This window comes from Scomber japonicus, chromosome 12, assembly GCF_027409825.1.
Source record: "Scomber japonicus isolate fScoJap1 chromosome 12, fScoJap1.pri, whole genome shotgun sequence".
Lineage (NCBI taxonomy): Eukaryota > Metazoa > Chordata > Actinopteri > Scombriformes > Scombridae > Scomber > Scomber japonicus.
Genome location: NC_070589.1, coordinates 664,699 through 690,000, shown reverse-complemented (window position 1 = coordinate 690,000; position 25,302 = coordinate 664,699). Strand labels below are relative to the sequence as shown.

The window sequence follows — 25,302 nt, the reverse complement described above, 5'->3', positions numbered from 1 at the left end:
TTCCAGCTGTGTGTTTCTCCGCAAAAAAACAACAACTATTCCTATCAAAGTACTGTTAAAGGATAGCATGTGTTTGATGGTTGAGACACCATTATCCGCCACTCAGCTGGTGTGAGCAACTGTCAGTGGTGTCACAGCATGTTTAAATGGGCTTTCTGCGGCCTGTTTTGTAGCTTACGGCCATACCACCCTGAACACGCCCGATCTCGTCTGATCTCGGAAGCTAAGCAGGGTCGGGCCTGGTTAGTACTTGGATGGGAGACCGCCTGGGAATACCAGGTGCTGTAACCTTTTTTTCCCTCTCAGCTGTCACCAAAGGAGGGCGCTGTTGCTCCATCACCGCACACAGGGCTTTGAGGAACAAAAGCTGCAATCATTCCAGCTGTGTCTGAATGCACGCCAGAGAGGTGGCACTGAGACGCCTCACTTTCCAAGTAGTTTTTAGGGTTCCAGTTCTCACTGTTACAGCCTGTAAAAAGCCTGCAATCATCCCGCATGTACACAAATGGCCTGAGGAACAAGGTTGCAGTCCTTCCAGCTGTGTGTTTCTCCGCAGAAAAAAAACAACTATTCCTATCAAAGTACTGTTAAAGGATAGCATGTGTTTGATGGCTGAGACACCATTATCCGCCACTCAGCTGGTGTGAGCAACTGTCAGTGGTGTCACAGCATGTTTAAATGGGCTTTCTGCGGCCTGTTTCGTAGCTTACGGCCATACCACCATGAACACGCCCGATCTCGTCTGATCTCGGAAGCTAAGCAGGGTCGGGCCTGGTTAGTACTTGGATGGGAGACCGCCTGGGAATACCAGGTGCTGTAAGCTTTTTTCCCTCTCAGCTGTCACCAAAGGAGGGTGCTGTTGCTCCATCACCGCACACAGGGCTTTGAGGAACAAAAGCTGCAATCATTCCAGCTGTGTCTGAATGCACGCCAGAGAGGTGGCACTGAGACGCCTCACTTTCCAAGTAGTTTTTAGGGTTCCAGTTCTCACTGTTACAGCCTGTAAAAAGCCTGCAATCATCCCGCATGTACACAAATGGCCTGAGGAACAAGGTTGCAGTCCTTCCAGCTGTGTGTTTCTGCGCAGAAAAAAAACAACTATTCCTATCAAAGTACTGTTAAAGGATAGCATGTGTTTGATGGCTGAGACACCAATATCCGCCACTCAGCTGGTGTGAGCAACTGTCAGTGGTGTCACAGCATGTTTAAATGGGCTTTCTGCGGCCTGTTTCGTCGCTTACGGCCATACCACCCTGAACACGCCCGATCTCGTCTGATCTCGGAAGCTAAGCAGGGTCGGGCCTGGTTAGTACTTGGATGGGAGACCGCCTGGGAATACCAGGTGCTGTAAGCTTTTTTTCCCTCTCAGCTGTCACCAAAGGAGGGCGCTGTTGCTCCATCACCGCACACAGGGCTTTGAGGAACAAAAGCTGCAATCATTCCAGCTGTGTCTGAATGCACGCCAGAGAGGTGGCACTGAGACGCCTCACTTTCCAAGTAGTTTTTAGGGTTCCAGTTCTCACTGTTACAGCCTGTAAAAAGCCTGCAATCATCCCGCATGTACACAAATGGCCTGAGAAACAAGGTTGCAGTCCTTCCAGCTGTGTGTTTCTCCGCAGAAAAAAAACAACTATTCCTATCAAAGTACTGTTAAAGGATAGCATGTGTTTGATGGCTGAGACACCATTATCCGCCACTCAGCTGGTGTGAGCAACTGTCAGCGGTGTCACAGCATGTTTAAATGGGCTTTCTGCGGCCTGTTTCGTCGCTTACGGCCATACCACCCTGAACGCGCCCGATCTCGTCTGATCTCGGAAGCTAAGCAGGGTCGGGCCTGGTTAGTACTTGGATGGGAGACCGCCTGGGAATACCAGGTGCTGTAAGCTTTTTTTCCCTCTCAGCTGTCACCAAAGGAGGGCGCTGTTGCTCCATCACCGCACACAGGGCTTTGAGGAACAAAAGCTGCAATCATTCCAGCTGTGTCTGAATGCACGCCAGAGAGGTGGCACTGAGACGCCTCACTTTCCAAGTAGTTTTTAGGGTTCCAGTTTTCACTGTTACAGCCTGTAAAAAGCCTGCAATCATCCCGCATGTACACAAATGGCCTGAGGAACAAGGTTGCAGTCCTTCCAGCTGTGTGTTTCTCCGCAAAAAAACAACAACTATTCCTATCAAAGTACTGTTAAAGGATAGCATGTGTTTGATGGCTGAGACACCATTATCCGCCACTCAGCTGGTGTGAGCAACTGTCAGTGGTGTCACAGCATGTTTAAATGGGCTTTCTGCGGCCTGTTTTGTAGCTTACGGCCATACCACCCTGAACACGCCCGATCTCGTCTGATCTCGGAAGCTAAGCAGGGTCGGGCCTGGTTAGTACTTGGATGGGAGACCGCCTGGGAATACCAGGTGCTGTAACCTTTTTTTCCCTCTCAGCTGTCACCAAAGGAGGGCGCTGTTGCTCCATCACCGCACACAGGGCTTTGAGGAACAAAAGCTGCAATCATTCCAGCTGTGTCTGAATGCACGCCAGAGAGGTGGCACTGAGACGCCTCACTTTCCAAGTAGTTTTTAGGGTTCCAGTTCTCACTGTTACAGCCTGTAAAAAGCCTGCAATCATCCCGCATGTACACAAATGGCCTGAGGAACAAGGTTGCAGTCCTTCCAGCTGTGTGTTTCTCCGCAGAAAAAAAACAACTATTCCTATCAAAGTACTGTTAAAGGATAGCATGTGTTTGATGGCTGAGACACCATTATCCGCCACTCAGCTGGTGTGAGCAACTGTCAGTGGTGTCACAGCATGTTTAAATGGGCTTTCTGCGGCCTGTTTCGTAGCTTACGGCCATACCACCATGAACACGCCCGATCTCGTCTGATCTCGGAAGCTAAGCAGGGTCGGGCCTGGTTAGTACTTGGATGGGAGACCGCCTGGGAATACCAGGTGCTGTAAGCTTTTTTTCCCTCTCAGCTGTCACCAAAGGAGGGTGCTGTTGCTCCATCACCGCACACAGGGCTTTGAGGAACAAAAGCTGCAATCATTCCAGCTGTGTCTGAATGCACGCCAGAGAGGTGGCACTGAGACGCCTCACTTTCCAAGTAGTTTTTAGGGTTCCAGTTCTCACTGTTACAGCCTGTAAAAAGCCTGCAATCATCCCGCATGTACACAAATGGCCTGAGGAACAAGGTTGCAGTCCTTCCAGCTGTGTGTTTCTGCGCAGAAAAAAAAAACTATTCCTATCAAAGTACTGTTAAAGGATAGCATGTGTTTGATGGCTGAGACACCATTATCCGCCACTCAGCTGGTGTGAGCAACTGTCAGTGGTGTCACAGCATGTTTAAATGGGCTTTCTGCGGCCTGTTTCGTAGCTTACGGCCATACCACCCTGAACACGCCCGATCTCGTCTGATCTCGGAAGCTAAGCAGGGTCGGGCCTGGTTAGTACTTGGATGGGAGACCGCCTGGGAATACCAGGTGCTGTAAGCTTTTTTTCCCTGTCAGCTGTCACCAAAGGAGGGCGCTGTTGCTCCATCACCGCACACAGGGCTTTGAGGAACAAAAGCTGCAATCATTCCAGCTGTGTCTGAATGCACGCCAGAGAGGTGGCACTGAGACGCCTCACTTTCCAAGTAGTTTTTAGGGTTCCAGTTCTCACTGTTACAGCCTGTAAAAAGCCTGCAATCATCCCGCATGTACACAAATGGCCTGAGGAACAAGGTTGCAGTCCTTCCAGCTGTGTGTTTCTCCGCAGAAAAAAAAAAAACTATTCCTATCAAAGTACTGTTAAAGGATAGCATGTGTTTGATGGCTGAGACACCATTATCCGCCACTCAGCTGGTGTGAGCAACTGTCAGTGGTGTCACAGCATGTTTAAATGGGCTTTCTGCGGCCTGTTTCTTGCTTACGGCCATACCACCCTGAACACGCCCGATCTCGTCTGATCTCGGAAGCTAAGCAGGGTCGGGCCTGGTTAGTACTTGGATGGGAGACCGCCTGGGAATACCAGGTGCTGTAAGCTTTTTTTCCCTCTCAGCTGTCACCAAAGGAGGGCGCTGTTGCTCCATCACCGCACACAGGGCTTTGAGGAACAAAAGCTGCAATCATTCCAGCTGTGTCTGAATGCACGCCAGAGAGGTGGCACTGAGACGCCTCACTTTCCAAGTAGTTTTTAGGGTTCCAGTTCTCACTGTTACAGCCTGTAAAAAGCCTGCAATCATCCCGCATGTACACAAATGGCCTGAGGAACAAGGTTGCAGTCCTTCCAGCTGTGTGTTTCTCCGCAGAAAAAAAAAAACTATTCCTATCAAAGTACTGTTAAAGGATAGCATGTGTTTGATGGCTGAGACACCATTATCCGCCACTCAGCTGGTGTGAGCAACTGTCAGTGGTGTCACAGCATGTTTAAATGGGCTTTCTGCGGCCTGTTTCGTAGCTTACGGCCATACCACCCTGAACACGCCCGATCTCGTCTGATCTCGGAAGCTAAGCAGGGTCGGGCCTGGTTAGTACTTGGATGGGAGACCGCCTGGGAATACCAGGTGCTGTAAGCTTTTTTTCCCTCTCAGCTGTCACCAAAGGAGGGCGCTGTTGCTCCATCACCGCACACAGGGCTTTGAGGAACAAAAGCTGCAATCATTCCAGCTGTGTCTGAATGCACGCCAGAGAGGTGGCACTGAGACGCCTCACTTTCCAAGTAGTTTTTAGGGTTCCAGTTCTCACTGTTACAGCCTGTAAAAAGCCTGCAATCATCCCGCATGTACACAAATGGCCTGAGGAACAAGGTTGCAGTCCTTCCAGCTGTGTGTTTCTGCGCAGAAAAAAAACAACTATTCCTATCAAAGTACTGTTAAAGGATAGCATGTGTTTGATGGCTGAGACACCAATATCCGCCACTCAGCTGGTGTGAGCAACTGTCAGTGGTGTCACAGCATGTTTAAATGGGCTTTCTGCGGCCTGTTTCGTCGCTTACGGCCATACCACCCTGAACACGCCCGATCTCGTCTGATCTCGGAAGCTAAGCAGGGTCGGGCCTGGTTAGTACTTGGATGGGAGACCGCCTGGGAATACCAGGTGCTGTAAGCTTTTTTTCCCTCTCAGCTGTCACCAAAGGAGGGCGCTGTTGCTCCATCACCGCACACAGGGCTTTGAGGAACAAAAGCTGCAATCATTCCAGCTGTGTCTGAATGCACGCCAGAGAGGTGGCACTGAGACGCCTCACTTTCCAAGTAGTTTTTAGGGTTCCAGTTCTCACTGTTACAGCCTGTAAAAAGCCTGCAATCATCCCGCATGTACACAAATGGCCTGAGAAACAAGGTTGCAGTCCTTCCAGCTGTGTGTTTCTCCGCAGAAAAAAAAAAACTATTCCTATCAAAGTACTGTTAAAGGATAGCATGTGTTTGATGGCTGAGACACCATTATCCGCCACTCAGCTGGTGTGAGCAACTGTCAGCGGTGTCACAGCATGTTTAAATGGGCTTTCTGCGGCCTGTTTCGTCGCTTACGGCCATACCACCCTGAACGCGCCCGATCTCGTCTGATCTCGGAAGCTAAGCAGGGTCGGGCCTGGTTAGTACTTGGATGGGAGACCGCCTGGGAATACCAGGTGCTGTAAGCTTTTTTTCCCTCTCAGCTGTCACCAAAGGAGGGCGCTGTTGCTCCATCACCGCACACAGGGCTTTGAGGAACAAAAGCTGCAATCATTCCAGCTGTGTCTGAATGCACGCCAGAGAGGTGGCACTGAGACGCCTCACTTTCCAAGTAGTTTTTAGGGTTCCAGTTTTCACTGTTACAGCCTGTAAAAAGCCTGCAATCATCCCGCATGTACACAAATGGCCTGAGGAACAAGGTTGCAGTCCTTCCAGCTGTGTGTTTCTCCGCAAAAAAACAACAACTATTCCTATCAAAGTACTGTTAAAGGATAGCATGTGTTTGATGGTTGAGACACCATTATCCGCCACTCAGCTGGTGTGAGCAACTGTCAGTGGTGTCACAGCATGTTTAAATGGGCTTTCTGCGGCCTGTTTTGTAGCTTACGGCCATACCACCCTGAACACGCCCGATCTCGTCTGATCTCGGAAGCTAAGCAGGGTCGGGCCTGGTTAGTACTTGGATGGGAGACCGCCTGGGAATACCAGGTGCTGTAACCTTTTTTTCCCTCTCAGCTGTCACCAAAGGAGGGCGCTGTTGCTCCATCACCGCACACAGGGCTTTGAGGAACAAAAGCTGCAATCATTCCAGCTGTGTCTGAATGCACGCCAGAGAGGTGGCACTGAGACGCCTCACTTTCCAAGTAGTTTTTAGGGTTCCAGTTTTCACTGTTACAGCCTGTAAAAAGCCTGCAATCATCCCGCATGTACACAAATGGCCTGAGGAACAAGGTTGCAGTCCTTCCAGCTGTGTGTTTCTCCGCAAAAAAACAACAACTATTCCTATCAAAGTACTGTTAAAGGATAGCATGTGTTTGATGGTTGAGACACCATTATCCGCCACTCAGCTGGTGTGAGCAACTGTCAGTGGTGTCACAGCATGTTTAAATGGGCTTTCTGCGGCCTGTTTTGTAGCTTACGGCCATACCACCCTGAACACGTATGCGCGCGCAGTGGAGGCAGCCAGAAGCAAACCAGTTGGAGCAGAGAGGATCGCGGACCTCTGTTTTGGATTTATTTCATATGTTTTCTTTCTTTTCCTTTATTATCCTTTTATTTTCCGTGCATCCTAAGTTAGTTTTGTGTGTGGACTTTTTCCCCCCGGCAGTTTTTACTGTTCGGGGGAGAGTTTTTCTTTATTTCTTTATGTATGGATAATAACATGGCAACGAACACGGCGACGGAAAAAACGGCTACGAAATCGGATCACGGACTTAATATAAAGCAAGCAGAAATGGGAGAGGAAGGGAATGAATGGGAGCTTGTTAAAAATAAAGAGCAAAGGAGTAAGAGGAGGAATATTGAAAGAAACAGGAAAGAAAACGCGGAAGTGGCTGCCTCCGTCATGTTGGCGGGAGAGAGAGGAGAGAGAGCGCAGCAAGCGAAGGATACCGGCCGTGCGCCGCGGAACGGGACCGGCCCGAGAGCTCCTGGGGCTGGAGTTACATCGAGGGAGGCTGGGAGAGAAGGCCTGAGAAGGCCCGAGAGAAAAGGAGCTCCAGGAGCGGCGGCAGAGAAGGAGAAAGGCATGTCGGGGGGCGAGCGAGCAGCGAGCGCCGGAGCGGAAAAAGAGGGAGAGAGAGCGACGGGAACAGCTGGAGAGAGAGAGCAGCAACAGGAGACAGCGAAAGAGGAGGCCAGGAAAGCATACAACAGAGAGCTGACGGTGAGTTTGGAGGTTACTGGGAATGAGGAGGTTCCAGTCCTTGAACTAATGCGAGCGATCAGAGCTCTGTGTGGGGGGCTTATAGCGTGTAGAGCGACCGGTACCAGGAGTTATGAAATCACGATGTCTCATGTCAAGGGGAAGGAGCGGCTCCTAGATGGATTTAAAATAGGCAACTGTAATATTTTTGTAAAAGATTTATGTAATGATGAGTTGATGGTGTCTTTTTTAAATCTGCCAGCTTATATAACAGATGAAGAAATATTACAAAAATTAGAAGGGTGGGGTGTCTCGGCTGCATCCGCCATTAGGAGGCGGATGTGGCCGGGCACTCAGATAGCAGACGGTACACGTTTCCTTAAAGTAAAATTCACTGAGAAAGTACAATCACTGCCATACTCTGCACGTTTTGAAACAGCTATGGGACCAGAATATTTTAGAGTCATCCATGACAGGCAAGCGAAGGTTTGCAGGATGTGTCTCCAGCCGGGGCACATCCTGAGGGATTGTCCTGATTTTTCCTGTCACAAGTGTGGAGTACAGGGGCATTATGCTAGGGAGTGCAGCAACCAACAGAAAAAGTCTAAAAAATGTGAGGTGTGCTGGAACCCAGTGAATGAATGCAATTGCAATTATAGTGAATCTGAAGTGGTGGTGGAGTCCGGATCGGAGGGGCTTTATAGTGAAGCGGAGGACATGAGTGAGGAGGAGGAGGAAGGAGAGGAGGCCGGAGTGGGGGGCAGCGGCACCACAGACGGAGCTGGCAGAGAGGCTCTCTCTCAGGGGGGGGCTCTGAGTCCTACTAATGCTGCACAGAGCTTAAATCTGGAAATTGGATCAAGTATGGATGGTCTGAGCATAGACTCAGGCCTACACCAGGGAGTAAGGGGCAGAGGCGGCAATGGGCTCGTGGAGAGGCCAGAGCCATCTCAAGCCTCAGACTCAATGGAAGTGGGGGAAACCCCGAGTGACCTGCAGCCTGTGGCAGCCGCACCCCCCAGAGAGCCGGCCTCGGCAACCACCATGGTCCTCCGCCGGTTGGGCAGATCAGACAGTGACTCCGAGATGGACTTCACCACCATTAAAAATCTTAGGAAGCAGCACACCTCTAATAAAGCATTGATCAGTAAAAGAAGGAAAAAAGATAAGGGAAAATAATGATTAAGCGTAATTTGTAACAATCCTTTCTTTTCCATTAATCATGTTGTTGCTGCACTCTCTTAATGTCAACGGGCTCCGCACTTGTGACAGGATGAATGCGATACTGTCCAGTCCGAGCTGCGACATCCTCTGCCTCCAAGAGACGAGGTGGGATAAAAGCAGCCTTGAGGCAGCAACTAAAATATATAAAGGGGAAATATATTATAATAACGGCACTAATAAATCTTGTGGTATAGCAACCCTAATAAATAGTAATAACGTAAAGAACAGTAAAGTAATTTATAAAGACGATAAAGGTAGAATATTAATTATAGATATCGAAGTAAATAATAGAACGTATAGATTAATTAATCTATATGCCTATAACTGTGAGAAGGAAAGGAAGGGTTTGTTTAACAAATTAGGAAGATGGGTAAACAATAGAACTATAATAATAGGTGATTTTAATACAGTATTAACTAAATCAGATATTTCAATAAATAATGTATATAAAAATGACATAAGTAGAACAGCTCTTTATGATTTAATGGATAGTCACAACTTAATAGATATATGGAGGATACAAAATAAATTTAAAAGAGAATTCTCAAGGAGACAGGTGGTCAAAGGGAAACTCAGACAATCTAGAATTGACCTGTGTTTGGCTGCAGCTGACACAGTGAAGCTAATTAACAACATACATTACAGTTACAATTCCTGGAGCGATCATGCCACTGTCATTTGCCAACTGGGTGCTAAAGGAGGGATCAAGGGAGGAGGCACCTGGTGCCTCAACTCCAGCCTCCTAACAGACCCGGTATATATTAAAAAAATCAAAAAAGTACTTAGTTATGCAAAAACAGAAATGCAAATAGATAATAATTATATAGAAAGATGGGATAATATAAAAGAAAGAATTAAAAAAGTGAGTATTAATTATAGCAAAGAGAAAAGATGGAAAGAAAAACAAGAAGAACAGAATATTAGAAAGCAGCTAGAAGAAGAAGTCATATTATTAGATAATCAAAAAAATAGAAGCTGTGAAATGTACGAATGTTACAAAAAACAATTACACAGCATAGAAAAGAAAAAATGTAAAGGAGCAGCAATAAGGTGCAGGTTCCAAAATTTGGTGGAGGGTGAAAGGTGCACTGCGTTTTTTTTGGGGTTGGAAAAACAAAAACAGAACAAAACTGTAATAGAAGAACTTAAAGACCAAGATAACAATATCCATAAAGACAAAATAAAAATACTAGAAATTATAAAAGACTATTATACAAACTTATTTAAGGAGGGGGGAAGTGATATAGAGAAAACTGAAGAAATATTAACCTACTTAGATAAAAAGATAGATATGGAGGATAAAGTGTGGTGTGACAGCAAATTAACAAAAGAAGAAATTGAATATGCAATCAAAAACTTAAACAAAAATAAAAGTCCTGGGAGTGACGGTCTAACGGCTGACTTCTATATCAAATTTAGTGAACAGATGGCCCCCCTGTTACTCGACCTCTACCATACAATGCAAAAACAACAAGAAACACCCAAATCATTCACCACAGGCATGATAACAGTAATATACAAGAACAAAGGTGACAGAAACGAAATATCCAATTATAGACCAATAAGCTTACTAAACACAGATTACAAGATACTTTCCAAAACATTGGCTAATAGATTAAAACAGACTCTAGATCAGATAATCAGTCCAAATCAAGCATACAGTATACCAAACAGGGACATCCAAGATTCAATTGCAACAATAAGAGATACAGTAAGAGGGATGACAGTACAGGGGGGCCTTCTGTTAACAATAGATTTAGAAAAAGCTTTCGATAGAGTGGAACACCAGTTTTTATTCAAGGTTTTAGCAGAATTAGGTTATGGGCAAGGTTTTATAAATTGGATACAGCTTCTTTACAATAATGCAAAAAGTGTAATAAAATGCAATGGTACAATAACAGACAGTTTCCCAATAAAAAGATCAGTGAGGCAAGGTTGCCCATTATCAGCGCTATTATATAGCATAGTGGCAGAACCGCTAGCTCAAGCAATAATTAAAGACAAGGAAATAGTAGGAATAAAAACACCCACAAACAGTTCTATCAAAATAACACAATACGCGGATGACATTACAATAACAATCAAATCAGGGAAAGGCATAGACAAAATCATGGAACACTTCAAAACTTACAGCATGGCATCAGGAGCAAAAATAAACATAACTAAATCGGAGATAGGTATAATTGGAAAGGTGGAAGACTATGTAAATAAATGGGGATTTGGGGAAAACACGGGGTGTAGGAAAATACTGGGTGTATATATAGGAGAGAATGAGAGTGAGGCTAGGGACAGAGGGTGGAGGGAAATGATAGGGAAAGTGCAGAGTAGTTTAAATTTATGGCGAGCAAGAGGGTTAACACTGAAAGGAAAGGTAATTGTAGTTAATGCTTTGATACTGTCAAAAATTAACCACATTTTGGGAACCTGTGAGCTGCCGCAATGGGCTCTAAAAACGCTGACAGCAGCAATCTCCTCCTTCCTCTGGAGGGGAAAGGGAAATTCGATTGCTCACAGTGTGTTAATTGCTAAAAAAAGGGAGGGGGGTTTAGGACTAATTGACATCGGTGCCAAAAGAGATGCACTTAGGATCAAAATTGTTAAGAATTTTCTTGATTCGGACCGGCAGTACCCCTGGGAGGACTGGATGGCGAGCTATCTGGCTGAGTACGGGGAGAGAGACGCGTACAACCTGTGCGCCCTCCTCCCCAAAAAAGCCAGGAGCCGCCTACCTGGCTTCTACCAGGAGGTACTAGAGGCATGGGGCAAAATTCTGCCCCACCTCTGGCCCAAGTGCAGGAATAAAGAGCATGTGCTGCAGTTACCTTTCCTTGACAGTCCTTTTTTTTTGTGCGGGGGGAGGGTTCTAACCAGCGGTCCTATGCGGGCTGCTGGTTTGACCAGGGTGGGAGATATAATCGATGGGAGGGGTGAGTTTAATATAGATTTAGTTTGTGAAAAACTAAAAGGAAACAATGTTAGTTATAGGAAAGGAAATATAACAAAACTTAAAGGAAAGTTTGAACAGGCTCTTGACCCTACTTGGCGGAGCATGTTAAAGGAGAAAGAGAAATATATCAGAGCCGCCCTTCCCCAGCTACAACTCAAGCAAAAGGACATAAAGGAAATAAATACAAGAACCTGGTACCGGTCATTAATACATCTCATCAAAAGGCCCCCCACAGCAGAGAAATACTGGAAGGAAAAATACCCCAACATGGACATCTCATCTATATGGTCAAACCTGGACATACCAATCATGGACAACAATACAATAAACATGGATTTTAACATTCGACACAGAAGGATTTACACAGGGATTATATTACATCAGATCAACAAAGAAAAATATTCAAGAACATGCACCGTTTGCAATAAAGAATCAGAGGACTTGGAACATATCTTCAACACATGCACAGAATCAAAACAGTTTCAGTCATACATCAGGACCATATTAGAGACTCACTGCAACTTCACAACACACACTGATACAGATTGGTCATGGGCTTGGACATTTGGAATCACAGGAAAACACACAAACAGGAACAATACACTCATCAACTCCATCCTAGCATTCGGCAGAAAATCTTTATGGACAAGAAGGAATCACCAATTATTTGACAACAAAACAATAAATGTTACAAGATATTTTCAGAACACATTCACAGCTCACCTCAGGACCATATTTCTAGCAGACCAAGACACTTTTCATCAGCAGTTCAACAGTCACAATAATTTGATAAAAGTAATGGAAGGGAAAAATGTATGTCTTAGGGGTTTTATGTTGGGGTAGTTATTGTCTACATCTATTTTCTGTATCGTTTCTTTTATTTGGTCATCTATATGATTATTATTATTAGTATTATTATTATTATTTTGACACATAGTGTTATGGTGGCTATGTGTCTTTTTGTTTGGTTAAAGGGGGTGTTTCATGTCTTTAATGTTGGTTTTTATGTTTGTCTTGTCAGCTTGAATGTATGTAAATTGAGAATGTGTTTTATTTTTTAGTATTTCTTTCGGCACATAGTGTTATTGTGGCTATGTGTCTTTTTGTTTGGTTAAAGGGGGTGTTTCATGTCTTTAATGTTGGGTTGTATGTTTGTCTTGTCAGCTTGTATGTATGTAAATTGAGAATGTGATTTATTTTTTTTTTAGTATTTCTTTTGGCACATAGTGTTATTGTGGCTATGTGTATTTTTGTTTAGTTAAAGGGGGTGTTTCATGTCTTTAATGTTGGTTTTTATGTTTGTTTTGTCAGCTGGAATGTATATAAAATAAGATCATGATATATTTTTGATAATAAAAGATAAAAAAAAAAAAAAAAACACGCCCGATCTCGTCTGATCTCGGAAGCTAAGCAGGGTCGGGCCTGGTTAGTACTTGGATGGGAGACCGCCTGGGAATACCAGGTGCTGTAACCTTTTTTTCCCTCTCAGCTGTCACCAAAGGAGGGCGCTGTTGCTCCATCACCGCACACAGGGCTTTGAGGAACAAAAGCTGCAATCATTCCAGCTGTGTCTGAATGCACGCCAGAGAGGTGGCACTGAGACGCCTCACTTTCCAAGTAGTTTTTAGGGTTCCAGTTCTCACTGTTACAGCCTGTAAAAAGCCTGCAATCATCCCGCATGTACACAAATGGCCTGAGGAACAAGGTTGCAGTCCTTCCAGCTGTGTGTTTCTCCGCAGAAAAAAAACAACTATTCCTATCAAAGTACTGTTAAAGGATAGCATGTGTTTGATGGCTGAGACACCATTATCCGCCACTCAGCTGGTGTGAGCAACTGTCAGTGGTGTCACAGCATGTTTAAATGGGCTTTCTGCGGCCTGTTTCGTAGCTTACGGCCATACCACCATGAACACGCCCGATCTCGTCTGATCTCGGAAGCTAAGCAGGGTCGGGCCTGGTTAGTACTTGGATGGGAGACCGCCTGGGAATACCAGGTGCTGTAAGCTTTTTTCCCTCTCAGCTGTCACCAAAGGAGGGTGCTGTTGCTCCATCACCGCACACAGGGCTTTGAGGAACAAAAGCTGCAATCATTCCAGCTGTGTCTGAATGCACGCCAGAGAGGTGGCACTGAGACGCCTCACTTTCCAAGTAGTTTTTAGGGTTCCAGTTCTCACTGTTACAGCCTGTAAAAAGCCTGCAATCATCCCGCATGTACACAAATGGCCTGAGGAACAAGGTTGCAGTCCTTCCAGCTGTGTGTTTCTGCGCAGAAAAAAAACAACTATTCCTATCAAAGTACTGTTAAAGGATAGCATGTGTTTGATGGCTGAGACACCAATATCCGCCACTCAGCTGGTGTGAGCAACTGTCAGTGGTGTCACAGCATGTTTAAATGGGCTTTCTGCGGCCTGTTTCGTCGCTTACGGCCATACCACCCTGAACACGCCCGATCTCGTCTGATCTCGGAAGCTAAGCAGGGTCGGGCCTGGTTAGTACTTGGATGGGAGACCGCCTGGGAATACCAGGTGCTGTAAGCTTTTTTTCCCTCTCAGCTGTCACCAAAGGAGGGCGCTGTTGCTCCATCACCGCACACAGGGCTTTGAGGAACAAAAGCTGCAATCATTCCAGCTGTGTCTGAATGCACGCCAGAGAGGTGGCACTGAGACGCCTCACTTTCCAAGTAGTTTTTAGGGTTCCAGTTCTCACTGTTACAGCCTGTAAAAAGCCTGCAATCATCCCGCATGTACACAAATGGCCTGAGAAACAAGGTTGCAGTCCTTCCAGCTGTGTGTTTCTCCGCAGAAAAAAAACAACTATTCCTATCAAAGTACTGTTAAAGGATAGCATGTGTTTGATGGCTGAGACACCATTATCCGCCACTCAGCTGGTGTGAGCAACTGTCAGCGGTGTCACAGCATGTTTAAATGGGCTTTCTGCGGCCTGTTTCGTCGCTTACGGCCATACCACCCTGAACGCGCCCGATCTCGTCTGATCTCGGAAGCTAAGCAGGGTCGGGCCTGGTTAGTACTTGGATGGGAGACCGCCTGGGAATACCAGGTGCTGTAAGCTTTTTTTCCCTCTCAGCTGTCACCAAAGGAGGGCGCTGTTGCTCCATCACCGCACACAGGGCTTTGAGGAACAAAAGCTGCAATCATTCCAGCTGTGTCTGAATGCACGCCAGAGAGGTGGCACTGAGACGCCTCACTTTCCAAGTAGTTTTTAGGGTTCCAGTTTTCACTGTTACAGCCTGTAAAAAGCCTGCAATCATCCCGCATGTACACAAATGGCCTGAGGAACAAGGTTGCAGTCCTTCCAGCTGTGTGTTTCTCCGCAAAAAAACAACAACTATTCCTATCAAAGTACTGTTAAAGGATAGCATGTGTTTGATGGCTGAGACACCATTATCCGCCACTCAGCTGGTGTGAGCAACTGTCAGTGGTGTCACAGCATGTTTAAATGGGCTTTCTGCGGCCTGTTTTGTAGCTTACGGCCATACCACCCTGAACACGCCCGATCTCGTCTGATCTCGGAAGCTAAGCAGGGTCGGGCCTGGTTAGTACTTGGATGGGAGACCGCCTGGGAATACCAGGTGCTGTAACCTTTTTTTCCCTCTCAGCTGTCACCAAAGGAGGGCGCTGTTGCTCCATCACCGCACACAGGGCTTTGAGGAACAAAAGCTGCAATCATTCCAGCTGTGTCTGAATGCACGCCAGAGAGGTGGCACTGAGACGCCTCACTTTCCAAGTAGTTTTTAGGGTTCCAGTTCTCACTGTTACAGCCTGTAAAAAGCCTGCAATCATCCCGCATGTACACAAATGGCCTGAGGAACAAGGTTGCAGTCCTTCCAGCTGTGTGTTTCTCCGCAGAAAAAAAACAACTATTCCTATCAAAGTACTGTTAAAGGATAGCATGTGTTTGATGGCTGAGACACCATTATCCGCCACTCAGCTGGTGTGAGCAACTGTCAGTGGTGTCACAGCATGTTTAAATGGGCTTTCTGCGGCCTGTTTCGTAGCTTACGGCCATACCACCATGAACACGCCCGATCTCGTCTGATCTCGGAAGCTAAGCAGGGTCGGGCCTGGTTAGTACTTGGATGGGAGACCGCCTGGGAATACCAGGTGCTGTAAGCTTTTTTTCCCTCTCAGCTGTCACCAAAGGAGGGTGCTGTTGCTCCATCACCGCACACAGGGCTTTGAGGAACAAAAGCTGCAATCATTCCAGCTGTGTCTGAATGCACGCCAGAGAGGTGGCACTGAGACGCCTCACTTTCCAAGTAGTTTTTAGGGTTCCAGTTCTCACTGTTACAGCCTGTAAAAAGCCTGCAATCATCCCGCATGTACACAAATGGCCTGAGGAACAAGGTTGCAGTCCTTCCAGCTGTGTGTTTCTGCGCAGAAAAAAAAAACTATTCCTATCAAAGTACTGTTAAAGGATAGCATGTGTTTGATGGCTGAGACACCATTATCCGCCACTCAGCTGGTGTGAGCAACTGTCAGTGGTGTCACAGCATGTTTAAATGGGCTTTCTGCGGCCTGTTTCGTAGCTTACGGCCATACCACCCTGAACACGCCCGATCTCGTCTGATCTCGGAAGCTAAGCAGGGTCGGGCCTGGTTAGTACTTGGATGGGAGACCGCCTGGGAATACCAGGTGCTGTAAGCTTTTTTTCCCTGTCAGCTGTCACCAAAGGAGGGCGCTGTTGCTCCATCACCGCACACAGGGCTTTGAGGAACAAAAGCTGCAATCATTCCAGCTGTGTCTGAATGCACGCCAGAGAGGTGGCACTGAGACGCCTCACTTTCCAAGTAGTTTTTAGGGTTCCAGTTCTCACTGTTACAGCCTGTAAAAAGCCTGCAATCATCCCGCATGTACACAAATGGCCTGAGGAACAAGGTTGCAGTCCTTCCAGCTGTGTGTTTCTCCGCAGAAAAAAAAAAAACTATTCCTATCAAAGTACTGTTAAAGGATAGCATGTGTTTGATGGCTGAGACACCATTATCCGCCACTCAGCTGGTGTGAGCAACTGTCAGTGGTGTCACAGCATGTTTAAATGGGCTTTCTGCGGCCTGTTTCTTGCTTACGGCCATACCACCCTGAACACGCCCGATCTCGTCTGATCTCGGAAGCTAAGCAGGGTCGGGCCTGGTTAGTACTTGGATGGGAGACCGCCTGGGAATACCAGGTGCTGTAAGCTTTTTTTCCCTCTCAGCTGTCACCAAAGGAGGGCGCTGTTGCTCCATCACCGCACACAGGGCTTTGAGGAACAAAAGCTGCAATCATTCCAGCTGTGTCTGAATGCACGCCAGAGAGGTGGCACTGAGACGCCTCACTTTCCAAGTAGTTTTTAGGGTTCCAGTTCTCACTGTTACAGCCTGTAAAAAGCCTGCAATCATCCCGCATGTACACAAATGGCCTGAGGAACAAGGTTGCAGTCCTTCCAGCTGTGTGTTTCTCCGCAGAAAAAAAAAAACTATTCCTATCAAAGTACTGTTAAAGGATAGCATGTGTTTGATGGCTGAGACACCATTATCCGCCACTCAGCTGGTGTGAGCAACTGTCAGTGGTGTCACAGCATGTTTAAATGGGCTTTCTGCGGCCTGTTTCGTAGCTTACGGCCATACCACCCTGAACACGCCCGATCTCGTCTGATCTCGGAAGCTAAGCAGGGTCGGGCCTGGTTAGTACTTGGATGGGAGACCGCCTGGGAATACCAGGTGCTGTAAGCTTTTTTTCCCTCTCAGCTGTCACCAAAGGAGGGCGCTGTTGCTCCATCACCGCACACAGGGCTTTGAGGAACAAAAGCTGCAATCATTCCAGCTGTGTCTGAATGCACGCCAGAGAGGTGGCACTGAGACGCCTCACTTTCCAAGTAGTTTTTAGGGTTCCAGTTCTCACTGTTACAGCCTGTAAAAAGCCTGCAATCATCCCGCATGTACACAAATGGCCTGAGGAACAAGGTTGCAGTCCTTCCAGCTGTGTGTTTCTCCGCAGAAAAAAAAAAACTATTCCTATCAAAGTACTGTTAAAGGATAGCATGTGTTTGATGGCTGAGACACCATTATCCGCCACTCAGCTGGTGTGAGCAACTGTCAGTGGTGTCACAGCATGTTTAAATGGGCTTTCTGCGGCCTGTTTCGTAGCTTACGGCCATACCACCCTGAACACGCCCGATCTCGTCTGATCTCGTAAGCTAAGCAGGGTCGGGCCTGGTTAGTACTTGGATGGGAGACCGCCTGGGAATACCAGGTGCTGTAAGCTTTTTTTCCCTCTCAGCTGTCACCACAGGAGGGCGCTGTTGCTCCATCACCGCACACAGGGCTTTGAGGAACAAAAGCTGCAATCATTCCAGCTGTGTCTGAATGCACGCCAGAGAGGTGGCACTGAGACGCCTCACTTTCCAAGTAGTTTTTAGGGTTCCAGTTCTCACTGTTACAGCCTGTAAAAAGCCTGCAATCATCCTGCATGTACACAAATGGCCTGAGGAACAAGGTTGCAGTCCTTCCAGCTGTGTGTTTCTCCGCAGAAAAAAAAAACTATTCCTATCAAAGTACTGTTAAAGGATAGCATGTGTTTGATGGCTGAGACACCATTGTCCGCCACTCAGCTGGTGTGAGCAACTGTCAGTGGTGTCACAGCATGTTTAAATGGGCTTTCTGCGGCCTGTTTCGTAGCTTACGGCCATACCACCCTGAACACGCCCGATCTCGTCTGATCTCGGAAGCTAAGCAGGGTCGGGCCTGGTTAGTACTTGGATGGGAGACCGCCTGGGAATACCAGGTGCTGTAAGCTTTTTTTCCCTCTCAGCTGTCACCAAAGGAGGGCGCTGTTGCTCCATCACCGCACACAGGGCTTTGAGGAACAAAAGCTGCAATCATTCCAGCTGTGTCTGAATGCACGCCAGAGAGGTGGCACTGAGACGCCTCACTTTCCAAGTAGTTTTTAGGGTTCCAGTTCTCACTGTTACAGCCTGTAAAAAGCCTGCAATCATCCCGCATGTACACAAATGGCCTGAGGAACAAGGTTGCAGTCCTTCCAGCTGTGTGTTTCTCCGCAGAAAAAAAAAACTATTCCTATCAAAGTACTGTTAAAGGATAGCATGTGTTTGATGGCTGAGACACCATTATCCGCCACTCAGCTGGTGTGAGCAACTGTCAGTGGTGTCACAGCATGTTTAAATGGGCTTTCTGCGGCCTGTTTCGTAGCTTACGGCCATACCACCCTGAACACGCCTGATCTCGTCTGATCTCGGAAGCTAAGCAGGGTCGGGCCTGGTTAGTACTTGGATGGGAGACCGCCTGGGAATACCAGGTGCTGTAAGCTTTTTTTCCCTCTCAGCTGTCACCAAAGGAGGGCGCTGTTGCTCCATCACCGCACACAGGGCTTTGAGGAACAAAAGCTGCAATCATTCCAGCTGTGTCTGAATGCACGCCAGAGAGGTGGCACTGAGACGCCTCACTTTCCAAGTAGTTTTTAGGGTTCCAGTTCTCACTGTTACAGCCTGTAAAAAGCCTGCAATCATCCCGCATGTACACAAATGGCCTGAGGAACAAGGTTGCAGTCCTTCCAGCTGTGTGTTTCTCCGCAGAAAAAAAAAAACTATTCCTATCAAAGTACTGTTAAAGGATAGCATGTGTTTGATGGCTGAGACACCATTATCCGCCACTCAGCTGGTGTGAGCAACTGTCAGTGGTGTCACAGCATGTTTAAATGGGCTTTCTGCGGCCTGTTTCGTAGCTTACGGCCATACCACCCTGAACACGCCCGATCTCGTCTGATCTCGGAAGCTAAGCAGGGTCGGGCCTGGTTAGTACTTGGATGGGAGACCGCCTGGGATTACCAGGTGCTGTAAGCTTTTTTTCCCTCTCAGCTGTCACCAAAGGAGGGCGCTGTTGCTCCATCACCGCACACAGGGCTTTGAGGAACAAAAGCTGCAATCATTCCAGCTGTGTCTGAATGCACGCCAGAGAGGTGGCACTGAGACGCCTCACTTTCCAAGTAGTTTTTAGGGTTCCAGTTCTCACTGTTACAGCCTGTAAAAAGCCTGCAATCATCCCGCATGTACACAAATGGCCTGAGGAACAAGGTTGCAGTCCTTCCAGCTGTGTGTTTCTCCGCAGAAAAAAAAAAACTATTCCTATCAAAGTACTGTTAAAGGATAGCATGTGTTTGATGGCTGAGACACCATTATCCGCCACTCAGCTGGTGTGAGCAACTGTCAGTGGTGTCACAGCATGTTTAAATGGGCTTTCTGCGGCCTGTTTCGTAGCTTACGGCCATACCACCCTGAACACGCCCGATCTCGTCTGATCTCGGAAGCTAAGCAGGGTCGGGCCTGGTTAGTACTTGGATGGGAGACCGCCTGGGAATACCAGGTGCTGTAAGCTTTTTTTCCCTCTCAGCTGTCACCAAAGGAGGGCGCTGTTGCTCCATCACCGCACACAGGGCTTTGAGGAACAAAAGCTGCAATCATTCCAGCTGTGTCTGAATGCACGCCAGAGAGGTGGCACTGAGACGCCTCACTTTCCAAGTAGTTTTTAGGGTTCCAGTTCTCACTGTTACAGCCTGTAAAAAGCCTGCAATCATCCCGCATGTACACAAATGGCCTGAGGAACAAGGTTGCAGTCCTTCCAGCTGTGTGTTTCTCCGCAGAAAAAAAAAAACTATTCCTATCAAAGTACTGTTAAAGGATAGCATGTGTTTGATGGCTGAGACACCATTATCCGCCACTCAGCTGGTGTGAGCAACTGTCAGTGGTGTCACAGCATGTTTAAATGGGCTTTCTGCGGCCTGTTTCGTAGCTTACGGCCATACCACCCTGAACACGCCCGATCTCGTCTGATCTCGGAAGCTAAGCAGGGTCGGGCCTGGTTAGTACTTGGATGGGAGACCGCCTGGGATTACCAGGTGCTGTAAGCTTTTTTTCCATCTCAGCTGTCACCAAAGGAGGGCGCTGTTGCTCCATCACCGCACACAGGGCTTTGAGGAACAAAAGCTGCAATCATTCCAGCTGTGTCTGAATGCACGCCAGAGAGGTGGCACTGAGACGCCTCACTTTCCAAGTAGTTTTTAGGGTTCCAGTTCTCACTGTTACAGCCTGTAAAAAGCCTGCAATCATCCCGCATGTACACAAATGGCCTGAGGAACAAGGTTGCAGTCCTTCCAGCTGTGTGTTTCTCCGCAGAAAAAAAAAACTATTCCTATCAAAGTACTGTTAAAGGATAGCATGTGTTTGATGGCTGAGACACCATTGTCCGCCACTCAGCTGGTGTGAGCAACTGTCAGTGGTGTCACAGCATGTTTAAATGGGCTTTCTGCGGCCTGTTTCGTAGCTTACGGCCATACCACCCTGAACACGCCCGATCTCGTCTGATCTCGGAAGCTAAGCAGGGTCGGGCCTGGTTAGTACTTGGATGGGAGACCGCCTGGGAATACCAGGTGCTGTAAGCTTTTTTTCCCTCTCAGCTGTCACCAAAGGAGGGCGCTGTTGCTCCATCACCGCACACAGGGCTTTGAGGAACAAAAGCTGCAATCATTCCAGCTGTGTCTGAATGCACGCCAGAGAGGTGGCACTGAGACGCCTCACTTTCCAAGTAGTTTTTAGGGTTCCAGTTCTCACTGTTACAGCCTGTAAAAAGCCTGCAATCATCCCGCATGTACACAAATGGCCTGAGGAACAAGGTTGCAGTCCTTCCAGCTGTGTGTTTCTCGGCAGAAAAAAAAAACTATTCCTATCAAAGTACTGTTAAAGGATAGCATGTGTTTGATGGCTGAGACACCATTATCCGCCACTCAGCTGGTGTGAGCAACTGTCAGTGGTGTCACAGCATGTTTAAATGGGCTTTCTGCGGCCTGTTTCGTAGCTTACGGCCATACCACCCTGAACACGCCTGATCTCGTCTGATCTCGGAAGCTAAGCAGGGTCGGGCCTGGTTAGTACTTGGATGGGAGACCGCCTGGGAATACCAGGTGCTGTAAGCTTTTTTTCCCTCTCAGCTGTCACCAAAGGAGGGCGCTGTTGCTCCATCACCGCACACAGGGCTTTGAGGAACAAAAGCTGCAATCATTCCAGCTGTGTCTGAATGCACGCCAGAGAGGTGGCACTGAGACGCCTCACTTTCCAAGTAGTTTTTAGGGTTCCAGTTCTCACTGTTACAGCCTGTAAAAAGCCTGCAATCATCCCGCATGTACACAAATGGCCTGAGGAACAAGGTTGCAGTCCTTCCAGCTGTGTGTTTCTCCGCAGAAAAAAAAAAACTATTCCTATCAAAGTACTGTTAAAGGATAGCATGTGTTTGATGGCTGAGACACCATTATCCGCCACTCAGCTGGTGTGAGCAACTGTCAGTGGTGTCACAGCATGTTTAAATGGGCTTTCTGCGGCCTGTTTCGTAGCTTACGGCCATACCACCCTGAACATGCCCGATCTCGTCTGATCTCGGAAGCTAAGCAGGGTCGGGCCTGGTTAGTACTTGGATGGGAGACCGCCTGGGATTACCAGGTGCTGTAAGCTTTTTTTCCCTCTCAGCTGTCACCAAAGGAGGGCGCTGTTGCTCCATCACCGCACACAGGGCTTTGAGGAACAAAAGCTGCAATCATTCCAGCTGTGTCTGAATGCACGCCAGAGAGGTGGCACTGAGACGCCTCACTTTCCAAGTAGTTTTTAGGGTTCCAGTTCTCACTGTTACAGCCTGTAAAAAGCCTGCAATCATCCCGCATGTACACAAATGGCCTGAGGAACAAGGTTGCAGTCCTTCCAGCTGTGTGTTTCTCCGCAGAAAAAAAAAAACTATTTCTATCAAAGTACTGTTAAAGGATAGCATGTGTTTGATGGCTGAGACACCATTATCCGCCACTCAGCTGGTGTGAGCAACTGTCAGTGGTGTCACAGCATGTTTAAATGGGCTTTCTGCGGCCTGTTTCTTGCTTACGGCCATACCACCCTGAACACGCCCGATCTCGTCTGATCTCGGAAGCTAAGCAGGGTCGGGCCTGGTTAGTACTTGGATGGGAGACCGCCTGGGAATACCAGGTGCTGTAAGCTTTTTTTCCCTCTCAGCTGTCACCAAAGGAGGGCGCTGTTGCTCCATCACCGCACAAAGGGCTTTGAGGAACAAAAGCTGCAATCATTCCAGCTGTGTCTGAATGCACGCCAGAGAGGTGGCACTGAGACGCCTCACTTTCCAAGTAGTTTTTAGGGTTCCAGTTCTCACTGTTACAGCCTGTAAAAAGCCTGCAATCATCCCGCATGTACACAAATGGCCTGAGGAACAAGGTTGCAGTCCTTCCAGCTGTGTGTTTCTCCGCAGAAAAAAAAAAACTATTCCTATCAAAGTACTGTTAAAGGATAGCATGTGTTTGATGGCTGAGACACCATTATCCGCCACTCAGCTGGTGTGAGCAACTGTCAGTGGTGTCACAGCATGTTTAAATGGGCTTTCTGCGGCCTGTTTCGTAGCTTACGGCCATACCACCCTGAACACGCCCGATCTCGTCTGATCTCGGAAGCTAAGCAGGGTCGGGCCTGGTTAGTACTTGGATGGGAGACCGCCTGGGAATACCAGGTGCTGTAAGCTTTTTTTCCCTCTCAGCTGTCACCAAAGGAGGGCGCTGTTGCTCCATCACCGCACACAGGGCTTTGAGGAACAAAAGCTGCAATCATTCCAGCTGTGTCTGAATGCACGCCAGAGAGGTGGCACTGAGACGCCTCACTTTCCAAGTAGTTTTTAGGGTTCCAGTTCTCACTGTTACAGCCTGTAAAAAGCCTGCAATCATCCCGCATGTACACAAATGGCCTGAGGAACAAGGTTGCAGTCCTTCCAGCTGTGTGTTTCTCCGCAGAAAAAAAAAAACTATTCCTATCAAAGTACTGTTAAAGGATAGCATGTGTTTGATGGCTGAGACACCATTATCCGCCACTCAGCTGGTGTGAGCAACTGTCAGTGGTGTCACAGCATGTTTAAATGGGCTTTCTGCGGCCTGTTTCGTAGCTTACGGCCATACCACCCTGAACACGCCCGATCTCGTCTGATCTCGGAAGCTAAGCAGGGTCGGGCCTGGTTAGTACTTGGATGGGAGACCGCCTGGGAATACCAGGTGCTGTAAGCTTTTTTTCCCTCTCAGCTGTCACCACAGGAGGGCGCTGTTGCTCCATCACCGCACACAGGGCTTTGAGGAACAAAAGCTGCAATCATTCCAGCTGTGTCTGAATGCACGCCAGAGAGGTGGCACTGAGACGCCTCACTTTCCAAGTAGTTTTTAGGGTTCCAGTTCTCACTGTTACAGCCTGTAAAAAGCCTGCAATCATCCTGCATGTACACAAATGGCCTGAGGAACAAGGTTGCAGTCCTTCCAGCTGTGTGTTTCTCCGCAGAAAAAAAAAACTATTCCTATCAAAGTACTGTTAAAGGATAGCATGTGTTTGATGGCTGAGACACCATTGTCCGCCACTCAGCTGGTGTGAGCAACTGTCAGTGGTGTCACAGCATGTTTAAATGGGCTTTCTGCGGCCTGTTTCGTAGCTTACGGCCATACCACCCTGAACACGCCCGATCTCGTCTGATCTCGGAAGCTAAGCAGGGTCGGGCCTGGTTAGTACTTGGATGGGAGACCGCCTGGGAATACCAGGTGCTGTAAGCTTTTTTTCCCTCTCAGCTGTCACCAAAGGAGGGCGCTGTTGCTCCATCACCGCACACAGGGCTTTGAGGAACAAAAGCTGCAATCATTCCAGCTGTGTCTGAATGCACGCCAGAGAGGTGGCACTGAGACGCCTCACTTTCCAAGTAGTTTTTAGGGTTCCAGTTCTCACTGTTACAGCCTGTAAAAAGCCTGCAATCATCCCGCATGTACACAAATGGCCTGAGGAACAAGGTTGCAGTCCTTCCAGCTGTGTGTTTCTCGGCAGAAAAAAAAAACTATTCCTATCAAAGTACTGTTAAAGGATAGCATGTGTTTGATGGCTGAGACACCATTATCCGCCACTCAGCTGGTGTGAGCAACTGTCAGTGGTGTCACAGCATGTTTAAATGGGCTTTCTGCGGCCTGTTTCGTAGCTTACGGCCATACCACCCTGAACACGCCTGATCTCGTCTGATCTCGGAAGCTAAGCAGGGTCGGGCCTGGTTAGTACTTGGATGGGAGACCGCCTGGGAATACCAGGTGCTGTAAGCTTTTTTTCCCTGTCAGCTGTCACCAAAGGAGGGCGCTGTTGCTCCATCACCGCACACAGGGCTTTGAGGAACAAAAGCTGCAATCATTCCAGCTGTGTCTGAATGCACGCCAGAGAGGTGGCACTGAGACGCCTCACTTTCCAAGTAGTTTTTAGGGTTCCAGTTCTCACTGTTACAGCCTGTAAAAAGCCTGCAATCATCCCGCATGTACACAAATGGCCTGAGGAACAAGGTTGCAGTCCTTCCAGCTGTGTGTTTCTCCGCAGAAAAAAAAAAACTATTCCTATCAAAGTACTGTTAAAGGATAGCATGTGTTTGATGGCTGAGACACCATTATCCGCCACTCAGCTGGTGTGAGCAACTGTCAGTGGTGTCACAGCATGTTTAAATGGGCTTTCTGCGGCCTGTTTCGTAGCTTACGGCCATACCACCCTGAACACGCCCGATCTCGTCTGATCTCGGAAGCTAAGCAGGGTCGGGCCTGGTTAGTACTTGGATGGGAGACCGCCTGGGATTACCAGGTGCTGTAAGCTTTTTTTCCCTCTCAGCTGTCACCAAAGGAGGGCGCTGTTGCTCCATCACCGCACACAGGGCTTTGAGGAACAAAAGCTGCAATCATTCCAGCTGTGTCTGAATGCACGCCAGAGAGGTGGCACTGAGACGCCTCACTTTCCAAGT

The 25,302-nt window shown here is 47.8% G+C and overlaps 35 non-coding genes across 35 annotated transcripts; all 35 read left to right on the top strand.

The window, feature by feature from the left end:
* Positions 1 to 172: 172 nt before the first annotated feature.
* LOC128370614 (5S ribosomal RNA) lies at positions 173 to 291 on the top strand. The gene has a single exon (XR_008322704.1). It is a non-coding gene; the product is annotated as a 5S ribosomal RNA (ribosomal RNA).
* A 413-nt stretch (positions 292 to 704) lies between these two features.
* LOC128370583 (5S ribosomal RNA) lies at positions 705 to 823 on the top strand. The gene has a single exon (XR_008322675.1). It is a non-coding gene; the product is annotated as a 5S ribosomal RNA (ribosomal RNA).
* A 412-nt stretch (positions 824 to 1,235) lies between these two features.
* LOC128370461 (5S ribosomal RNA) lies at positions 1,236 to 1,354 on the top strand. The gene has a single exon (XR_008322561.1). It is a non-coding gene; the product is annotated as a 5S ribosomal RNA (ribosomal RNA).
* Positions 1,355 to 1,767: 413 nt separating this feature from the next.
* Positions 1,768 to 1,886, top strand: LOC128370232 (5S ribosomal RNA). Its single transcript, XR_008322343.1, has one exon. It is a non-coding gene; the product is annotated as a 5S ribosomal RNA (ribosomal RNA).
* Positions 1,887 to 2,299: 413 nt separating this feature from the next.
* Positions 2,300 to 2,418, top strand: LOC128370613 (5S ribosomal RNA). The gene has a single exon (XR_008322703.1). It is a non-coding gene; the product is annotated as a 5S ribosomal RNA (ribosomal RNA).
* Positions 2,419 to 2,831: 413 nt separating this feature from the next.
* Positions 2,832 to 2,950, top strand: LOC128370582 (5S ribosomal RNA). Its single transcript, XR_008322674.1, has one exon. It is a non-coding gene; the product is annotated as a 5S ribosomal RNA (ribosomal RNA).
* A 412-nt stretch (positions 2,951 to 3,362) lies between these two features.
* Positions 3,363 to 3,481, top strand: LOC128370460 (5S ribosomal RNA). The gene has a single exon (XR_008322560.1). It is a non-coding gene; the product is annotated as a 5S ribosomal RNA (ribosomal RNA).
* A 413-nt stretch (positions 3,482 to 3,894) lies between these two features.
* LOC128370459 (5S ribosomal RNA) lies at positions 3,895 to 4,013 on the top strand. Its single transcript, XR_008322559.1, has one exon. It is a non-coding gene; the product is annotated as a 5S ribosomal RNA (ribosomal RNA).
* A 413-nt stretch (positions 4,014 to 4,426) lies between these two features.
* On the top strand, positions 4,427 to 4,545 carry LOC128370458 (5S ribosomal RNA). Its single transcript, XR_008322558.1, has one exon. It is a non-coding gene; the product is annotated as a 5S ribosomal RNA (ribosomal RNA).
* A 413-nt stretch (positions 4,546 to 4,958) lies between these two features.
* On the top strand, positions 4,959 to 5,077 carry LOC128370456 (5S ribosomal RNA). The gene has a single exon (XR_008322556.1). It is a non-coding gene; the product is annotated as a 5S ribosomal RNA (ribosomal RNA).
* Positions 5,078 to 5,490: 413 nt separating this feature from the next.
* LOC128370219 (5S ribosomal RNA) lies at positions 5,491 to 5,609 on the top strand. Its single transcript, XR_008322331.1, has one exon. It is a non-coding gene; the product is annotated as a 5S ribosomal RNA (ribosomal RNA).
* A 413-nt stretch (positions 5,610 to 6,022) lies between these two features.
* On the top strand, positions 6,023 to 6,141 carry LOC128370612 (5S ribosomal RNA). Its single transcript, XR_008322702.1, has one exon. It is a non-coding gene; the product is annotated as a 5S ribosomal RNA (ribosomal RNA).
* A 7,202-nt stretch (positions 6,142 to 13,343) lies between these two features.
* Positions 13,344 to 13,462, top strand: LOC128370581 (5S ribosomal RNA). The gene has a single exon (XR_008322673.1). It is a non-coding gene; the product is annotated as a 5S ribosomal RNA (ribosomal RNA).
* A 412-nt stretch (positions 13,463 to 13,874) lies between these two features.
* On the top strand, positions 13,875 to 13,993 carry LOC128370454 (5S ribosomal RNA). Its single transcript, XR_008322555.1, has one exon. It is a non-coding gene; the product is annotated as a 5S ribosomal RNA (ribosomal RNA).
* A 413-nt stretch (positions 13,994 to 14,406) lies between these two features.
* On the top strand, positions 14,407 to 14,525 carry LOC128370208 (5S ribosomal RNA). The gene has a single exon (XR_008322320.1). It is a non-coding gene; the product is annotated as a 5S ribosomal RNA (ribosomal RNA).
* A 413-nt stretch (positions 14,526 to 14,938) lies between these two features.
* LOC128370610 (5S ribosomal RNA) lies at positions 14,939 to 15,057 on the top strand. Its single transcript, XR_008322700.1, has one exon. It is a non-coding gene; the product is annotated as a 5S ribosomal RNA (ribosomal RNA).
* Positions 15,058 to 15,470: 413 nt separating this feature from the next.
* Positions 15,471 to 15,589, top strand: LOC128370580 (5S ribosomal RNA). Its single transcript, XR_008322672.1, has one exon. It is a non-coding gene; the product is annotated as a 5S ribosomal RNA (ribosomal RNA).
* A 412-nt stretch (positions 15,590 to 16,001) lies between these two features.
* On the top strand, positions 16,002 to 16,120 carry LOC128370453 (5S ribosomal RNA). Its single transcript, XR_008322554.1, has one exon. It is a non-coding gene; the product is annotated as a 5S ribosomal RNA (ribosomal RNA).
* A 413-nt stretch (positions 16,121 to 16,533) lies between these two features.
* On the top strand, positions 16,534 to 16,652 carry LOC128370452 (5S ribosomal RNA). Its single transcript, XR_008322553.1, has one exon. It is a non-coding gene; the product is annotated as a 5S ribosomal RNA (ribosomal RNA).
* A 413-nt stretch (positions 16,653 to 17,065) lies between these two features.
* LOC128370451 (5S ribosomal RNA) lies at positions 17,066 to 17,184 on the top strand. Its single transcript, XR_008322552.1, has one exon. It is a non-coding gene; the product is annotated as a 5S ribosomal RNA (ribosomal RNA).
* Positions 17,185 to 17,597: 413 nt separating this feature from the next.
* On the top strand, positions 17,598 to 17,716 carry LOC128370639 (5S ribosomal RNA). The gene has a single exon (XR_008322728.1). It is a non-coding gene; the product is annotated as a 5S ribosomal RNA (ribosomal RNA).
* A 412-nt stretch (positions 17,717 to 18,128) lies between these two features.
* Positions 18,129 to 18,247, top strand: LOC128370450 (5S ribosomal RNA). The gene has a single exon (XR_008322551.1). It is a non-coding gene; the product is annotated as a 5S ribosomal RNA (ribosomal RNA).
* A 412-nt stretch (positions 18,248 to 18,659) lies between these two features.
* LOC128370549 (5S ribosomal RNA) lies at positions 18,660 to 18,778 on the top strand. Its single transcript, XR_008322643.1, has one exon. It is a non-coding gene; the product is annotated as a 5S ribosomal RNA (ribosomal RNA).
* Positions 18,779 to 19,191: 413 nt separating this feature from the next.
* Positions 19,192 to 19,310, top strand: LOC128370698 (5S ribosomal RNA). The gene has a single exon (XR_008322784.1). It is a non-coding gene; the product is annotated as a 5S ribosomal RNA (ribosomal RNA).
* Positions 19,311 to 19,723: 413 nt separating this feature from the next.
* LOC128370449 (5S ribosomal RNA) lies at positions 19,724 to 19,842 on the top strand. The gene has a single exon (XR_008322550.1). It is a non-coding gene; the product is annotated as a 5S ribosomal RNA (ribosomal RNA).
* Positions 19,843 to 20,255: 413 nt separating this feature from the next.
* Positions 20,256 to 20,374, top strand: LOC128370697 (5S ribosomal RNA). Its single transcript, XR_008322783.1, has one exon. It is a non-coding gene; the product is annotated as a 5S ribosomal RNA (ribosomal RNA).
* Positions 20,375 to 20,786: 412 nt separating this feature from the next.
* LOC128370448 (5S ribosomal RNA) lies at positions 20,787 to 20,905 on the top strand. Its single transcript, XR_008322549.1, has one exon. It is a non-coding gene; the product is annotated as a 5S ribosomal RNA (ribosomal RNA).
* A 412-nt stretch (positions 20,906 to 21,317) lies between these two features.
* On the top strand, positions 21,318 to 21,436 carry LOC128370548 (5S ribosomal RNA). Its single transcript, XR_008322642.1, has one exon. It is a non-coding gene; the product is annotated as a 5S ribosomal RNA (ribosomal RNA).
* Positions 21,437 to 21,849: 413 nt separating this feature from the next.
* On the top strand, positions 21,850 to 21,968 carry LOC128369888 (5S ribosomal RNA). The gene has a single exon (XR_008322052.1). It is a non-coding gene; the product is annotated as a 5S ribosomal RNA (ribosomal RNA).
* Positions 21,969 to 22,380: 412 nt separating this feature from the next.
* Positions 22,381 to 22,499, top strand: LOC128370447 (5S ribosomal RNA). The gene has a single exon (XR_008322548.1). It is a non-coding gene; the product is annotated as a 5S ribosomal RNA (ribosomal RNA).
* A 413-nt stretch (positions 22,500 to 22,912) lies between these two features.
* LOC128370446 (5S ribosomal RNA) lies at positions 22,913 to 23,031 on the top strand. The gene has a single exon (XR_008322547.1). It is a non-coding gene; the product is annotated as a 5S ribosomal RNA (ribosomal RNA).
* Positions 23,032 to 23,444: 413 nt separating this feature from the next.
* On the top strand, positions 23,445 to 23,563 carry LOC128370444 (5S ribosomal RNA). The gene has a single exon (XR_008322545.1). It is a non-coding gene; the product is annotated as a 5S ribosomal RNA (ribosomal RNA).
* A 412-nt stretch (positions 23,564 to 23,975) lies between these two features.
* LOC128370443 (5S ribosomal RNA) lies at positions 23,976 to 24,094 on the top strand. The gene has a single exon (XR_008322544.1). It is a non-coding gene; the product is annotated as a 5S ribosomal RNA (ribosomal RNA).
* A 412-nt stretch (positions 24,095 to 24,506) lies between these two features.
* Positions 24,507 to 24,625, top strand: LOC128370547 (5S ribosomal RNA). Its single transcript, XR_008322641.1, has one exon. It is a non-coding gene; the product is annotated as a 5S ribosomal RNA (ribosomal RNA).
* A 413-nt stretch (positions 24,626 to 25,038) lies between these two features.
* On the top strand, positions 25,039 to 25,157 carry LOC128370696 (5S ribosomal RNA). The gene has a single exon (XR_008322782.1). It is a non-coding gene; the product is annotated as a 5S ribosomal RNA (ribosomal RNA).
* The last annotated feature ends 145 nt before the right edge of the window (positions 25,158 to 25,302 follow it).